The sequence below is a fragment of the Dendrobates tinctorius genome, unplaced genomic scaffold (genome assembly GCF_039654945.1).
Source record: "Dendrobates tinctorius isolate UK_male_01 unplaced genomic scaffold, ASM3965494v1 ptg000138l, whole genome shotgun sequence".
NCBI classification, from domain to species: domain Eukaryota; kingdom Metazoa; phylum Chordata; class Amphibia; order Anura; family Dendrobatidae; genus Dendrobates; species Dendrobates tinctorius.
In genome coordinates this window covers 10,627,734-10,644,177 of record NW_027361806.1, presented here as the reverse complement: position 1 = coordinate 10,644,177, position 16,444 = coordinate 10,627,734, and the positions used below count along the sequence as shown (strand labels likewise).

Below are 16,444 nucleotides of genomic sequence, written 5' to 3'. Positions count from 1 at the left end.
TAATTTCCAGAACCTGCACATCATCTCCGGACCCCGCACATCATCTCCGGACCCCGCACATCATCTCTGGACCCCGCACATCATCTCCGGACCTCGCACATCATCTCCGGACCCCACACATCATCTCCGGACCCCACACATCATCTCCGGACCCCGCACATCATCTCCGGACCCCGCACATAATTTCCAGAACCCGCACATCATCTCCGGACCTCGCACATCATCTCCGGATCCCGCACGTAATTTCCAGAACCCGCACATCATCTCCGGACCTCGCACATAATCTTCGGACCTCGCACATAATCTTCGGACCCCGCACATCATCTCCGGACCCCGCAAATCATCTCTGGACCCCGCACATAATCTCTGGACCCCGCACATCATCTCCGGACCTCGCACATCATCTCCAGATCCTGCACATCATCTCCGGATCCCACACATCATCTCCGGACCCTGCACATCATCTTCAGACCCTGCACATCATCTCCGGACCTCCGACATCATCTCCGGACCCTGCACATCATGTCCGGAAGCCGTACATCATCTCCGGACCTCCGACATCTTCCAGCAGGACTTGGCCCCTGTCCACACTGAGAAAAGTGCCAATACCTGGTTTACACTCAACAGTATCACTGTGCTTGATTGGCAGCAAACTCGCCTGACCTTAACCCCATAGAGAATCTATGGAGCATTGTCGAGAGGAAGATGAGAGACACCAGACCCAACAATGCAGACGAGCTGAAGGCTGCTATCAAAGCAACCTGTATCAATACAAAAAGGGTGGGGGAACAAGAGGCGCAATAGTGCCCTATCACTAGTGACACTACGATGTGAGTGGTGTAATGCAGTACCACTCACCTATTCCAGTTGTGTGACCCACAACTGGCTTGAAGACATAACACAGTATCAGCTGCTGCAGGACCTCCACCGACCACTCCAACGTGGAAAAACTGCCAGAGAATATGGGAAGCAAGGTGTGCCACAGTCCGCGCTGCTGAGTCCACAAAATCACCTGGGATGTAAGATGTTGTAACAAAGTACTTCTTTATTCCTTCCTACGCGTTTCGGCGCCCTTCCTGGCACCTTCCTCAGGGATCAGAACTAAGAAGTACTTTGTTACAACATCTTGCATCCCAGGTGATTTTGTGGACTCAGCAGCGCGGACTGTGGCACACCTTGCTTCCCATATTCTCTATCAAAGCGACCTGGGCTTCCATAACCCCTCAGCTGTGCCACAGGCTGATCGCCTCCATGCCACGCCGCATTGATGCAGTAATTGATGCAAAAGGAGCCCGACCAAGTATTGAGTGCATTTACTGAACATACATTTCAGTAAGCCAACATTATGGATTTTAAAATCATTTTTCAAGCTGGTGTTATAAAGTAGGCCGGGGTCACACTGGCGAGGAATACGGATGAGTGAGAGTGGCGCTAAAAGCACGCATTAGACACGGACCAATGATTCTCTATGGGGTCCCTCACACCTACCGTATATTTCTCATCCGTATTCTACGGTCCGTGCCAATCGCAGCATGCTGCGATTGTCAGCGTACTACGGCCGTAGTACACCAATGCAAGTCAATGGGTGCTGTGATAAAACACTCCGGGATCGCCTTTGCTGGGGTCAAAGGTCACGTGCGTTCAGCATGAAACTCAGGCGCAGAGCTGGGATTCGGGTATAACTGACACTGGGTCAGGTTTATTAATGGTGAAAGCAATGCATAAAGAAATAAAACATAAAACAAATCCTTGCCTGTCCGGCACTAACTAAACAAAGTACAACCTAACTACCAACTGGCGGGCTTCTCCCGTCCAGCCAAACCACAGTTGCAGTGGGCACTGCTCTCACTCACGTGTGTCTCTCACACAGACAGGCTCTCTGTGTTCCCAGGCTTAGACACTCACACAACCACCTGGCATCCTTTTATATCCACCTCCCATTATCCATTAGTAAGCAGGTGCGATACTGACTAGACTAGGCCACATAGGAAAGGAATCTGGGCGAGATATACCTGCCCTCATCCACTATTCCCACATGACTCTCACATATCCCCCCCCTCTGCTCAGACCTCTCCGGTCGAGCAATGACACCCGCCAAACAGTGCACTCGGGACAGGGCATCTGCATTTCCCATCTGTACCCCTGGGCGGTGCTCCACCGTAAAAGTGTAGGCCTGCAGGGCAAGGAACCACTGGGTCACCCGGCTATTCCGTTCCTTGTTCAAGTGCATCCACTTGAGAGGGGCATGGTCCGTGATCAGCCTGAACTTTCGGCCCACCAGGTAATATTTGAGGGCCACTAGAGCCCACTTAATGGCGAGGCACTCTTTTTCTACGACTGCATACCTTTGCTCGTGTTTATTCAGCTTCCTGCTGAGATAGAGGACTGGGTGTTCCACTCCGTCCCTCACTTGTGAGAGTACTGCCCCGATACCAGTATCAGAGGCATCCGTTTGTACCACAAACTCGCTGCGGAAGTCCGGAGTCACCAGTACGGGCTGAGAGCAAAGTGCCCGTTTTAGGCTATGGAAGGCTTCTTCAGCCGCTAAACTCCATTTAATCATGACGGAGTCTTTCCCTTTTGTAAGATCTGTCAGGGGGGTAGCGATGGCTACAAAATTGGGTATGAACCGGCGATAATAGCCGGCGATCCCCAGGAAGGCTTGCACCTGCTTCTTGTTGACAGGTTGTGGCCAGTCCTGAACCGCCTGAATCTTATCAACCTGGGGTTTAACAACACCCCTCCCAATTACATACCCCAAATACCGGGCTTCTTCTAGCCCGATGTGACATTTCTTGGGGTTCGCGGTTAGACCTGCCTCCCACAGGTCGTCAATCACAGCTTGTACTTTCTGGAGATGAGTCTCCCAGTCCAAGCTGTAAATGACAATGTCGTCCAAATAGGCCGAAGCGTACTGCCTATGTGGCCTCAGGACTCGATCCATCAGTCTCTGGAAGGTCGCCGGTGCTCCGTGCAGTCCAAACGGCATATACACATACTGAAATAGACCTTCTGGGGTAGCAAATGCCGTCTTTTCTCTGGCAGCCTCCGCCAGAGGGATCTGCCAATACCCCTTTGTTAGGTCTAGGGTCGTAATATACCGGGCTTTTCCTAACCGATCTATTAACTCGTCGACCCGGGGCATAGGGTAGGCATCACATTTTGAGACCGCATTCAGTTTCCTGAAGTCATTGCAGAACCGGATGGTGCCGTCCGGTTTAGGAATCAGCACAATCGGGCTGGACCAAGCACTGTGCGATTCCTCAATGACACCTAACTCTAACACTGCCTGCCTTCACTTCTCGGGAAACGGCTTCACGGCGCGCTTCCGGGATTCGGTAGGGCTTTACGTGAACTGTGACACCAGGTTCTGTTACGATGTCATGTTTCATTAGCGTAGTCTGCCCGGGTTTTTCTGAGAAAAACTTTTGGTTGTGAAGTACAGGAAAGATGTATATCTTTGTACCGTGTTAGCCAGTAGATAGAAAAATATTCAGGATTGAGAGTCCTCAGTAGTTGATACCTTTTAATGGCTAACTGAAAAGATGGTAATACATTGCAAGCTTTCGAGACTACTCAGGTCTCTTCATCAGGCTAGACTAATACAAAATCTGAAGTCACATATTTATGCACAATACAGCCTAGAAAAAATGCAATAGATAAGACAAGTGACGTGAAGCAGAACTATCAATATGGGAGAGGGAGAAACATAAATATAAACATTGGACCAGTTCATAGATAAGGAGTCTGGATGTTTTATGGTCCTCTGATTGGGGTCTAGTTCTGTGTTGCCCCGCAAGGTTTTAAAAGGAAATTCCTTAATTGATGTAAAAAGACATAAATCCATGCGTCTAGCCTGATGAAGAGACCTGAGTAGTCTCGAAAGCTTGCAATGTATTACCATCTTTTCAGTTAGCCATTAAAAGGTATCAACTACTGAGGACTCTCAATCCTGGTTGTGAAGTAGAAACTGCCTGACCTCAGTCTTTTGCCGCTCCGAGAGAGTCTCTGCAACCCGTACCTCCGGTACGGTATGCGAGCAGACGGGACGGGCCAGCTCCTCTGACAAGGCAGACCGATCTTTCCAGGGTTTTATCAGATTTACATGATAAATCTGTTCAGGTTTCCGTTTACCTGCCTGGTATACTTTGTAGTTTACTTCACCAACTCTTTCCTTAATCTCAAAGGGGCCCTGCCACTTTGCCAGGAACTTACTGTCCACCGTGGGGACCAGGATCAACACCCTATCTCCGGGTGCAAACGTACGGATCTTGGCGCCCCTATCATAGATTCTTTTTTGGGCTCCTTGAGCCTGCATCATGTGTTCTTTGACTATAGGCATAACAGCCGCAATACGGTCCTGCATTTGTGTGACGTGATCTATCACCGTTTTAAACGGAGTGACCTGACCCTCCCAGGTTTCTTTTGCAACGTCTAACAGTCCGCGAGGACGTCGGGCGTACAATAACTCGAAAGGCGAGAATCCCGTGGAAGACTGGGGTACTTCCCTGATGGCAAAAAGCAAATACGGAAGTAAATAGTCCCAGTTCTTCCCATCCTTGTCTATCACCTTTCTCAGCATCTGCTTCAGAGTTTTATTGAACCGTTCGACCAACCCGTCTGTTTGAGGATGATACACGGATGTTAGTAACGGTTCGATTTGTAACAATCGGCAGAGCTCCTTCATTACCCTGGACATAAAGGGGGTCCCCTGGTCGGTGAGTATCTGTTTTGGTATACCGACCCGACTAAACACATGCACCAGTTCCTTGGCAATCGTCTTGGTGGCCGTGTTACGCAAAGGGATGGCCTCCGGGTAACAAGTGGCATAATCCAAGATGACCAGGATATGTTGGTGTCCACGTGCAGACCGTGGAAGGGGTCCAACTAAATCCATCCCAATCCTCTCAAACGGGACTTCAATAATAGGTAGGGGTACCAAAGGGCTACAGAACCGGGGCTTAGGTGCAGAGGCTTGGCAGTCAGGACAAGACTCACAATATACACGAATATCGTGATGCATGCCTGGCCAAACAAAACAGTGTAATATCCTTTTGGTGGTTTTCTGGACTCCCAGGTGACCTCCCATCACATGTCCGTGGGCCAGGTCCAGCACCTGCCACCGGTAGGGTTTTGGCACGACTAATAGTTGCACCGTACCTTCCCCCTTTTTCTCTATCTGATAGAGTAAATCATTCTCCAGAACCATGTAAGGATATGCCAGCCTAGAGCCAGGTTCTACGGGTACCCCGTTTATCACTTTTACATTTGTCCTTGCCTGAGAAAGGGTAGGATCCTTTATTTGCTCGCTTTGGAAGTCATCTTTCTGAACTTCTAAATCCGGCAAACGGGGAGGTGGACGGCTGTCGGCCTCCTCCTCTTCCCCGGTCTCCTCCGTATCACCCGCCATGACTGAAAACGGGAACTGCAGGTCATTTCCCGCAGACTCTTCCCCCGAGTCTTCCGGGGAGACCTCTTCCAGGGGTTCGGGACCCCCACGCGCCCTGGGAGAAGAATCATGTACACGTTTACCCGAGGGCATCAACTGATTCTCCCACAATTGCCAGAAGTTGGGAAAATCCCGGCCCAGGATAACATCATGCAATAACGCCGGGACGAGTCCCACTTTATGTTGCACAGACCCATAGGAAGTAGTAATGCATATGACCATGGTGAGGTACGAACAGGTGTCTCCATGCACACACGTTACAGAAAATTTGTCTGATGGTCCAGTCGGGGCTGACACCAGACTGGTCTTCACCAGAGTCACCACACTTCCCGAGTCTAACAATGCCACCACATTTTTGCCATCAACAGTTAAATCACACAAGTGTTTTTCCGCATCCTTTTGACCGGCATTCACACTCACTACCCGTGCAACCATAGACATGCGGTTTTTAGAGTCTGTGACGTCGCACTGCATGGGTTCAGTAGTGACCGGACAGTTCGCAGCAATATGTCCCATCTCTTGGCAGCGGAAACACCTAACGGGCCCCTTGCTTAGACCATAGTTCGTTACTCTCGGCCTCGCAGTGCGGGCAGTCCCGTTTTCCTCCCCCACTGTCTTAGGGATTTTTCCATCTCCCCTACTCCCTGGAACAGTCTTACCGGTTCCACGTGGAGACGATGAAGAACGAGGTGGGGTAACGTCGTCTCGGAGTCCTTCCGCCACGGAGTAACGTTCAACCAGATCCACCAGTTGATCTGCCGTCATAGGATTTCCATGGCTTACCCACTTCCTCAGGGCTGGCGGTAGAGCTCTCAGGTACTTGTCCATGACGACTCTCTGGATTATCTCTGGCGCTGTCAGCACCTCGGGTTGTAGCCACTTCTTCGTCACGTGGATCAGGTCGAACATCTGTGACCCGCGGTGGTTTATCCGGCTGATAAGTCCATTGATGCACTCTCTGTGCACGGACAGCGGTCGTCACTCCCAGCCGGGCCAAGATCTCGGCTTTCAGTTTGTCAAAGTCCTGCGCAGCTTCAGGCTCTAAGTCATAATAAGCCTTTTGGGCCTCACCGGAAAGAAACGGGGCAATCAGGCCGGCCCATCGTGCCTTCGGCCATTTTTCTCGTACCGCCGTCCGTTCAAACGTGGTCAGGTATGCCTCGACGTCATCTTCGGTCGTCATCTTCTGCCAGTACTGACTCACGTGAATCACTCTTGACTCGGCTTCCAGGTTAACCTCATGTAGGCTTGCCAGGCGCTGCGCCACCTGCTGGAGAAGCGAACGATCGGTAGCTGTCATGTCCACCAACTCCTTCAGCTGGGCCATCATCACCCGATTAGCTTCTTGCTGGACGGAGGTGGACTGTACCAGCGCTTTCACCACGTCCTCCATGCTCATGCTTGCAACGTGATGCCCGCATTCTCCACCACAATGTGATAAAACACTCCGGGATCGCCTTTGCTGGGGTCAAAGGTCACGTGCGTTCAGCATGAAACTCAGGCGCAGAGGCAGAGCTGGGATTCGGGTATAACTGACACTGGGTCAGGTTTATTAATGGTGAAAGCAATGCATAAAGAAATAAAACATAAAACAAATCCTTGCCTGTCCGGCACTAACTAAACAAAGTACAACCTAACTACCAACTGGCGGGCTTCTCCCGTCCAGCCAAACCACAGTTGCAGTAGGCACTGCTCTCACTCACGTGTGTCTCTCACACAGACAGGCTCTCTGTGTTCCCAGGCTGAGACACTCACACAACCACCTGGCATCCTTTTATATCCACCTCCCATTATTCATTAGCAAGCTGGTGCGATACTGACCAGACTAGGCCACATAGGAAAGGAATCTGGGCGAGATATACCTGCCCTCATCCACTATTCCCACATGATTCTCACAGTGCGCAAAAAATACGCATTACACACAGACCACACGTGTGACTTGCGAGAAATACGCACCAGGTGTCTTTTAGCAAAGCCGGCAATTCAGTGCGCTGTACAGTAAACTCACACTGACAGGTTTAATAAAGAAAGAAAGAATAGATATATACACAAAGAATACATATATATATATATGCATTCTATGTGTCTATATCTATTCTTTGGTTTCTGTTAGAAACCCTGTCATAGGGCTCCATTATATGTCCATTTTGCAAGCCTGCGAGAGAATCTCGCTATACGGATGCCATACGGATTACATACGGATGCTGACATGCGCAATATACGCGACCACACCTTGATTACGGATGACATACGGAGCACTGTTTAGGGGCCATTCATCCGTATTACGCATGTAAAATACTGACCGTATTTTGCGTCGGTTAGTGTGACCCCGGCCGTATTCTAATTTACTGAGATAATGACTTTTGGGTTTTCATTGGCTGTAAGCCATAATCATCAACATTAACAGAAATAAACCCGTGAAATAGATCACTGTGTGTAATGACTCTATAGAATATAGGAGAGTCACTTTTTGTGTTGAAGAACTGAAATAAATTCACTTTTTGATGATATTCTAATTTTGTGAGAAGCACCTGTATCTCAGCTGAAAGTATCACACTATACTATGGGAGTAAATGCACAGTATATTTTAAAGGATAAGATGCAGTAGCTTGTCAGACAGAATCACAACTGATAGGCTTAGATACACTGATTCAGCAGCGAGTATCACACATGATGAGATTAGGTACACAGCTCAGCAGACAGTATCACACATGATAGGCTTAGATACACTTTATAGAGTCCGTACAACCTTGTAAATGGTCATTTCCATAAGTTACGGCCTGATTTGAATCCTCTTCCGAATTCTTTGACTAAATACAAAAAAAAAATTATCAAGTAGAAAAAAAGCAGGAAAAAAAGAAAAGAGAAATAAAACCGTGAGCGGAGGCCATTGCCGAGATGTTGGAGCAGAATAGGACAATTATGTGGGAAGGCGTCTTGTGAACAATCTGAGACGTGAGTTTCATTGTAAGTGTTCTTAGCTTTAATTCCTCGGTAAAGAGTCTCTTTTCAATATTGTAGGAGTCGCAGAAGACACTTGTGCCGCTGGCGCTGTGCCCGAGCGCTCCTGAACGCCGGTGTCTTCTCAGTGCTTACTGATTGCTGGGGGTCCGCTTGAGAACGGAGCTGTAAAATGTCTTATTAGAATGGACTGGTTGCCGCGTTCACACCGGTGCTGTGGTCACTTTTTATGGGACTTGTGTTTGATGCCTACGGCGATTCACCAGCTCACAGTACATTATACCCTGTGGCCTGGTGAGTCAACGCACAAGAGGGCTCAGCAGATACACAGGTGACACTAGATAAAGAAAAGCGTAAAAGCCATCCCACTGTGACAAGGTGTATGTCATGATCCATTTTTGGATCTGTGTCAGAGTCTGGACTCTCTTATATAAACCTTTTTCCTTTCTGGCCCTCAGGGGTTAATATGGGTTTTTGCCCCGGTGGCCGCTGGTGTTACTGCAACTGTAGTTGGTCTGCTGATGAGTTTTTCCCCCCGGTGGCTGCTGGTGTTACTGCATGGTGATTAATTATCTATGCAGGTGAGTGCCACTCCCTCTTCCCTCTCTAAGGCCACCTGGTGCTGCTGATCACTGTTGGTAATACTGGTCATTTGCTAGCGAAGCTTGATGAACACTAGACCTATCTGGTGTAGAGGGGGTTCAGCTTACCTAGAGCAGTGGTGATGCTGATCGGGTGCCTTATTCTGCTGCTTGGAGCATTGGCAGCAGATAAAGCTAAGTTTTGATTTTTAGTTGCTTTAACCCTGTGGTGTCTGTTTTAGCTTTTCCTTTTGTGTTATTGGTGCAGTTCACTTTTTTCCCTGTCTCATCTCCTGGGGAAGGGGTTGGGTGTTTAGCTCAGGGCTAAGCAGGAGATAGGGATAGGTCGGGGACTTGGGCCTCACTACCATCAAGTGTACCCCCAAGTTAAGGAGAGTCAGGGAACCCCCTTAGCCTGAGGGGCAGTTCAAGGGCCCAGGTTCCACGTCTCCTGTTTTCCCCCTACTGTCCCGTGACAGTGTACCCAATTGGGACGGTCCCATACAACCCTTTAAATTTGGGACTGACAGGTGGTTCTGTATTAAAGGGATTTCAAAGTAACTGACAAACGTTTTTATAAAATTATTACATTTTGTAAATATTTTTTTTTCTGGAATCGATTTTTTTTAATCCGTCCGTCGAAACCATTCAAAGTATCCTGTTTATGGTGAAAAAAGCCCAGCCTAGGTGAGTACGATTGAGACCTTCAGAGGAATACTGCGAGGGGGGGTGGGGAGAAACATCAGGCACAATGTTAAAGTTTGATCCATCTGGTTCTTCATGTTTTGTAAACTTGTGATATAAAATGCAGCAATAAAACTTGGCAAAACACGTCAGCTCATATAATCCTAAAATCTGGAAGAAGAACTCTGCTGGTTATGTATAATATTGTGGAATTGTAAGCAGCTATGACAGAGACACTTAGCTTATCCAGGTGCCTTAATAGCTAATCTGAGGGGACCAACAGCGTCTAGTGAAGTCATAACACACGGCAGGGATGACATTGAGTGTGAGGCACTCAAATATTTGACAGTCTGAATATATAACCCTTTATCTGTGAACAGAATAGAAATGGTTTCACTAAGAGTTCATTACTGATTCCTCACGGGAGGGGCTTCAACTACTAAATCTTAAGGTCCACCCCTGAGGATCTGGTGATTACTTTTTCAATAGTGAATTCAACTACAAGGAACAGAACTGAAGATAAAACTATGTTCAATACATCATGAGTAACATTTAGAAACATTGTATAGCGAGAAAATGGATTTGTAATAAGTTTGGTAAAAATAATCCAAAAAGGTTTTCTTTTCTGGCAAACATAAAATTCAATATTTTTGGTAAATGTGTTAATTTGTGCTCTTTATATTCACTGTTACAGTAAGGTTGAAAGCTTGTGTGTCGGCTTACCGCGAAAGAGAGGAGCCAAGAGACTGCAGCATCTGATTTCTCCTACTCCTGCACTTATTAGAAGTACCTCACCATCATATTAAACTGGGCAGGTTTCTGCCAGCAGTGCAGGAGTTAAACTGTTCAGTTGAGAGCTGCTTTGTTCATTTGAGAGCTGCTAGAGCTTTCCTGCATAGATGGTCTCAGCTGTTCAGTGTTGGCCACTCCTCTCTCCTATATATATTCGCCTCTCGCTATCAGGGATGCCAGTGTTGCTTGCTGCCTGACTCTGGAGCTGGAGTAGTTGGTTGTTGGTAGAGGCATTTGGTGTGTTTATCGAAAGACTGTTGCGTGGGTATTTGGTTGTTACTCTCCAATTTTTTTTCCTTCCTTCACACTCCCTTGTTCCACTCTGTTGTTTTTCAGTGCATGTTAGTGTGATTGGTATTTTCCTTTATCACTGTACGTATTCCCTTGTTAGTCTGGTTTGTATTTTCATACACTACTACTACCCACTTACCTGGGTGTGGGAGTGAACAGATTAAGGGCAGATTCAGGGGCTCAGCATGGAATGTGGCCCCGGCGTCTTCACCATTAGAAGTAATCTGGGGAGCAGGGATAGCTATGGTACCCCTAGCGCTAGCGACAGAGGAGGAACCCTTGATCCAGGGATATCTGACAACAGAGTCATAACATTGAGGTTGTCATCTCCTTGACAACTATTCTCCCAAGGTAGTAAATAGGTGTCAGACTTCACCCACTTACTTTCTTTCCTTCTCCATACATATTAATGGACTGGTGTAAACAGGTATGTTCCTTCCCATGATAAGAAATAGGTAGAAAATGGAACTTAGAGGATTAGAAACCCTTGTTGCTCTCCAGCACAGAGATGTCAGTGTCACATTATAATTGGCCTAGAGTTTTCCTTTAATTCACATTCTCCTTTTTTCTGAGCAGAATTCTTGAAAGTGAGAATAATTATGCACATTTAGCAATACAGGGATGTCATTAGGAGGCAGAGGTCCACTCCAGCTTCGAGAAGCCCTCGAGTAATGACATATTATCAGACACTCCGCTGCTCGCGGACACGCCTCGTGGCGCCGGGCCTCATCCTCACCGCGCACTCAGTATTTACCTGGTTCATTCTCTCAAAGCAGAAATAGTCATTAGAGTCATTCTGCTTGTTTCCAGAGAAAGGAAAATTACAATAATCATTCTATCAATCAGGGAACTCCGCCTGTGGTTCAAATACTGCAAAAAGCACATTACAGAGGTATTTAGAAGAATATGGGAAAAGCCAATGTCAGTAATGCACTGGATAACTGCAGGAGCCGAGCAACAGACACTGCGCAGAGGCTTCATGTCTGTACAGTGTCTGATGTCCGAGCACAAAGCGAACAGCAAACTGGAAAATATTTACTACAGGATCTGTAATGTGTGTGCATAGTGACTGCACCAGCTTAATAGTGAGTGCAGCTCTGGAGTATAATACAGGATGTAACGCAGGATCAGTAATGTAATGTATGTACACAGTGACTGCACCAGCAGAATAGTGAGTGCAGCTCTGGGGTATAATACAGGATGTAACTCAGGATCAGTACAGGATCAGTAATGTAATGTATGTATACAGTGACTGCACCAGCAGAATAGTGAGTGCAGCTCTGGAGTATAATACAGGATGTATCTCAGGATCAGCACAGGATCAGTAATGTAATGTATGTATACAGTGACTGCACCAGCTTAATAGTGAGTGCAGCTCTGGAGTATAATACAGGATGTAACGCAGGATCAGTAATGTAATGTATGTACACAGTGACTGCACCAGCAGAATAGTGAGTGCAGCTCTGGAGTATAATACAGGATGTAACTCAGGATCAGCACAGGATCAGTAATGTAATGTATGTATACAGTGACTGCACCAGCAGAATAGTGAGTGCAGCTCTGGGGTATATACAGGATGTAACTTAGGATCAGTAATGTAATGTATGTACACAGTGAATGCACAAGCAGAATAGTGAGTGCAGCTCTGGAGTAGAGTTGAGCGAATTTGTCCGGATTCGGTTCCCGAATCTGAATTTGCCATATTTGTGCCATATTGGTACCCTAATTTTGCCGAATGTATGGTTGATGATCGGTTCCAAACATATTCTGTAATTTCTACTCCCGCTGACTCTAATGATGTTCGGCTGTGTCCAATGAATATTGCAAAAACAATATTCGCTGCCGATCGTATTCGGAACCGAATCCAAACAAATTCGTTCACCTCTACCCTGGAGTACATTCTGGGTGGATAGTAGCCACTAGGACGGCTATGATTGTGAGTTACTGTGTAATTTCAGTTAGTACTTGATACTTTTTGTGTGATATTCTCATTGTGTGAAATAATTAGGTTAATAGAAGATCTTTTCACTGACGTTTGAATAGAGGGAACACCGTGTATGTGCGGAGTTGACAAATCATCCAGGTGATGGAGACGTTCAGCGGAGCCTGAGATACGTTTCAGCAAATGCTCCTTCTGTAATCAGACAATTAATTAACGGCAATGAAATAAAGTTAATAGCTCTCTGCTGATTAGTTTCATAAACTATTTTTATAGGGGTCTGAATGCCATTTTTCTGGTGCAGAGCACCAAATCCCCTTCACAGTCATGGAAAGAAATAGAAACAAACAAGTGTATCATACCAATAGTGCAATGTCATTATTCTCCACCCCAGGACTGCCCTAATAGACATAGGAACATGCAGTTTGGGGACTGTTGGCTGGTGAGTGAAGGGGGATGCCTGAGTGAAGGCTCTGCCTCCAAATATTGTATACTATACCCTTAGTATGGCTGCTGCAATTTTTCCTGAAATGAGTTACATTTCTCCATCGAACTTTATGAGCACCAACTGTCGTCTCTTTATTGGGAAATCTGTATTCACATAAGACTTTATCCATGAATTGAGAATTGTCAGAATGAATGATCAATCCAGGAGGAGAAAAAAGCAGACATATCTGATAAGATTTATTACACAGCTTCTTAGTTTCACATGTACTATTTATTTACGGAATAAAAAAAATAAAAATTAGAATGACTTTTACTTTTTTAAAAGCTCTGAAGCCACTGTGTACAGATGGATGTCTCTTGTTTGACTTCTGCCTCTATTCATGTATTAAAGGGATATTCCCATCTGAGCCATTTCTGTCTGTCACAGGAATAACAGTGCTTAAAGGGGTTGTCCTGCCTTGTAAGTCTGCCGTCACTCTATATATGCCCGCTGTGAGGATTCTCTGATGTCTGCGCTGTGAGTGGCAGGCATGTAACTGCAACTATTCAGTTTGTATGCATGCTGTCACATACCGACTAGACATGCAAAAGCCTCGCTCAATACACTTGCATTGACCAATCCACGTCTTGTTGGAATGTGGCCAGAAGTTTACAAATCACGTACTTTCGTTCACATGACCGCCCACACCCGGCGGCAGCACCGTAGAATCCTCACAGCCTGCAGTATGCTCATAATGTGACTGCAGACTTGTACCGGAAGGCCAGACAACCCCTTTAAATGCTGGCAACAGGAGTGTGAACTACGAAGACTGGAGAGGGCAGTTCTGCAGACAGTGTACAGTAGCATGTAAGTCTATGTGATTGACATTCTGCTGTGCACACGCTGCGGATTTTTATCTGCGGAAAAGCTGCGATTTTGAATCCGCAGAAAGAAATGACATGTTATTTCTTTCTGCGGATTCTGCTGCGGTTTGCCACCTATTCCACTGTCCAGGTGTCAAACCGCAGGGAAAACCACTGGCCAATCCGCAGGTGATTCTGCAGCGTGTGCACACAGCCTAAAAGTTTTTCTTAATCAAGTTGCTTGATTGTTTGGTGGTGATTTAAACATTATTGCAAAATAATTTCTAAATGTTAGTTGCAGGAAATTAGTAACCGGTCCCTCATAGCCCTTAATGCAGAGATTTTGTATTTTTGTATTCTGAGTCTGAGTGACCGCAGCCATTCTCCCTTTAGATTGACGGCAGCCTGTGCAGTCACCCGCGGGCAGTCTCCTGTGGGCAGTCACCCGTGGGGAGTCTCCTGTGGGCAGTCTCCTGTGGGCAGTCACCCGTGGGGAGTCTCCTGTGGGCAGTCTCCTGTGGGCAGTCACCCTCAGCCTCTGGTCTTTATCTTGCCCACCGCGTTCTGTCCCAGAACTTTGCTATTTCTTCATTGTCGCGCAGTGTAAATTGCGGCCTTTACCGGCCGGTCTCTCACTGTGTTTCCCATCACTTGTAGTATCAGGCTCTCTCCTCCGTTACTGATTGAGGGTTCCGGTCACAGCCCTCAGACCCGAGCGGTGACCGCTGCGCTCCGTCCTGCTCCTCCGCTGCCTCCATACACCGCTCCGTGCAGTGATGATCAGCTCCACATATCACCCGACTCACAGCCTGCACCCTGCCACATCGCCCGTCTCACAGCCTGCACCCTGCCACATCGCCCGTCTCACAGCCTGCACCCTTCCACATCGCCAGACTCACAGCCTGCACCCTGCCACATCACCCGACTCACAGCCTGCACCCTGCCACATCGCCCGTCTCACAGCCTGCACCCTGCCACATCGCCCGTCTCACAGCCTGCACCCTTCCACATCGCCAGACTCACAGCCTGCACCCTGCCACATTTCCCGTCTCACAGCCTGCACCCTGCCACATCGCCAGACTCACAGCCTGCACCCTGCCACATCACCAGACTCACAGCCTGCACCCTGCCACATCGCCTGACTCACAGCCTGCACCCTGCCACATCGCCAGACTCACAGCCTGCACCCTTCCACATCGCCAGACTCACAGCCTGCACCCTGCCACATCACCAGACTCACAGCCTGCACCCTGCCACATCGCCTGACTCACAGCCTGCACCCTGCCACATCGCCCGACTCACAGCCTGCACCCTGCCATGTCACCCGACTCACAGCCTGCACCCTGCCACATCGCCCGACTCACAGCCTGCACCCTGCCACATCGCCTGACTCACAGCCTGCACCCTGCCACATCGCCAGACTCACAGCCTGCGCCCTGCCACATCGCCCGACTCACAGCCTGCGCCCTACCACATCGCCCAACTCACAGCCCGCACCCTGCCACATCGCCAGACTCACAGCCTGCACCCTTCCACATCGCCAGACTCACAGCCTGCACCCTGCCACATCGCCCGACTCACAGCCTGCACCCTGCCATGTTGCCCGACTCACAGCCTGCACCCTGCCACACTGCCCGACTCACAGCCTGCACCCTGCTTGTCTTCCAGAGTCTCCAGAGTGACCTCACCATGAGCCAAAGAAGAAAGTGAGCGAGAGCCGGAGCCAGCGATCCCGCCTCATCACACATAATGAGCCGCTATGGGGAAGGTAAGAGCCGCCGCCACCATGCTGCGCCCCAGATCTCCAGGAGAGGAGACAACTTTACTGCAGGGCAGGGGAACTGTCAAAGGGAAACCCCCCCCATTATCATAGCACTGGAGCTCTAGGACCCCTGTACAGGAAGTCAGGGGCCAAAGCTGGAGACATGATGACCTCCCCACATGGAGGCAAAACACCCACTGGTGAAGATTCTGCTGACTTCCTATACTTGTGCACAAGACGAATGATTGACACCTCTGATGGGTGGAAGAAGTGTCACTTGTCATAGATATATCAGAAAGTGATTTATTCTACAGCAGAAGCATCAATCTGTGCCAAAGCAACAAGCTGGGGAGAATATCCATCTATTTATCTATCTATCTATCTATCTATCTATCTATCTATCTATCTATCATTTATCTATCTATTTATCTCTTTATCTATCTATCTATCTTTCTATCATCTATTTATATATCTCTTATCTATCATCTATCTATTTATCTCTTTTTCTATCTATTATCTATCAGTCTATCTATCTACAGGTGCTTCTCACAAAATTAGGATATCATCAAAAAGTGAATTTATTTCAGTTCTTCAATACAAAAAGTGAAACTCCTATATTCTATAGCGTCATTACACACAGAGTGATCTAATTCACGTGTTTATTTCTGTTAATGTTGATGATTATGGCTTACAGC

At 47.7% G+C, this 16,444-nt stretch overlaps 1 protein-coding gene across 11 annotated transcripts in view; it reads left to right on the top strand.

Moving 5' to 3' along the window:
- The window catches only part of DAB1 (DAB adaptor protein 1), a 947,480-nt gene that overhangs the window by 635,169 nt on the left and 295,867 nt on the right, over positions 1-16,444 (top strand). For 10 of the 11 annotated variants that reach the window (XM_073544564.1, XM_073544566.1, XM_073544561.1 and 7 more), the window contains one exon: positions 15,656-15,755. The exons of the other annotated variant lie outside the window; for it this stretch is intronic. The gene's annotated coding sequence lies outside the window, so the exon portion shown is untranslated. The remainder of the gene's footprint in view (positions 1-15,655; positions 15,756-16,444) is intronic. 11 annotated transcript variants of the gene reach the window in all.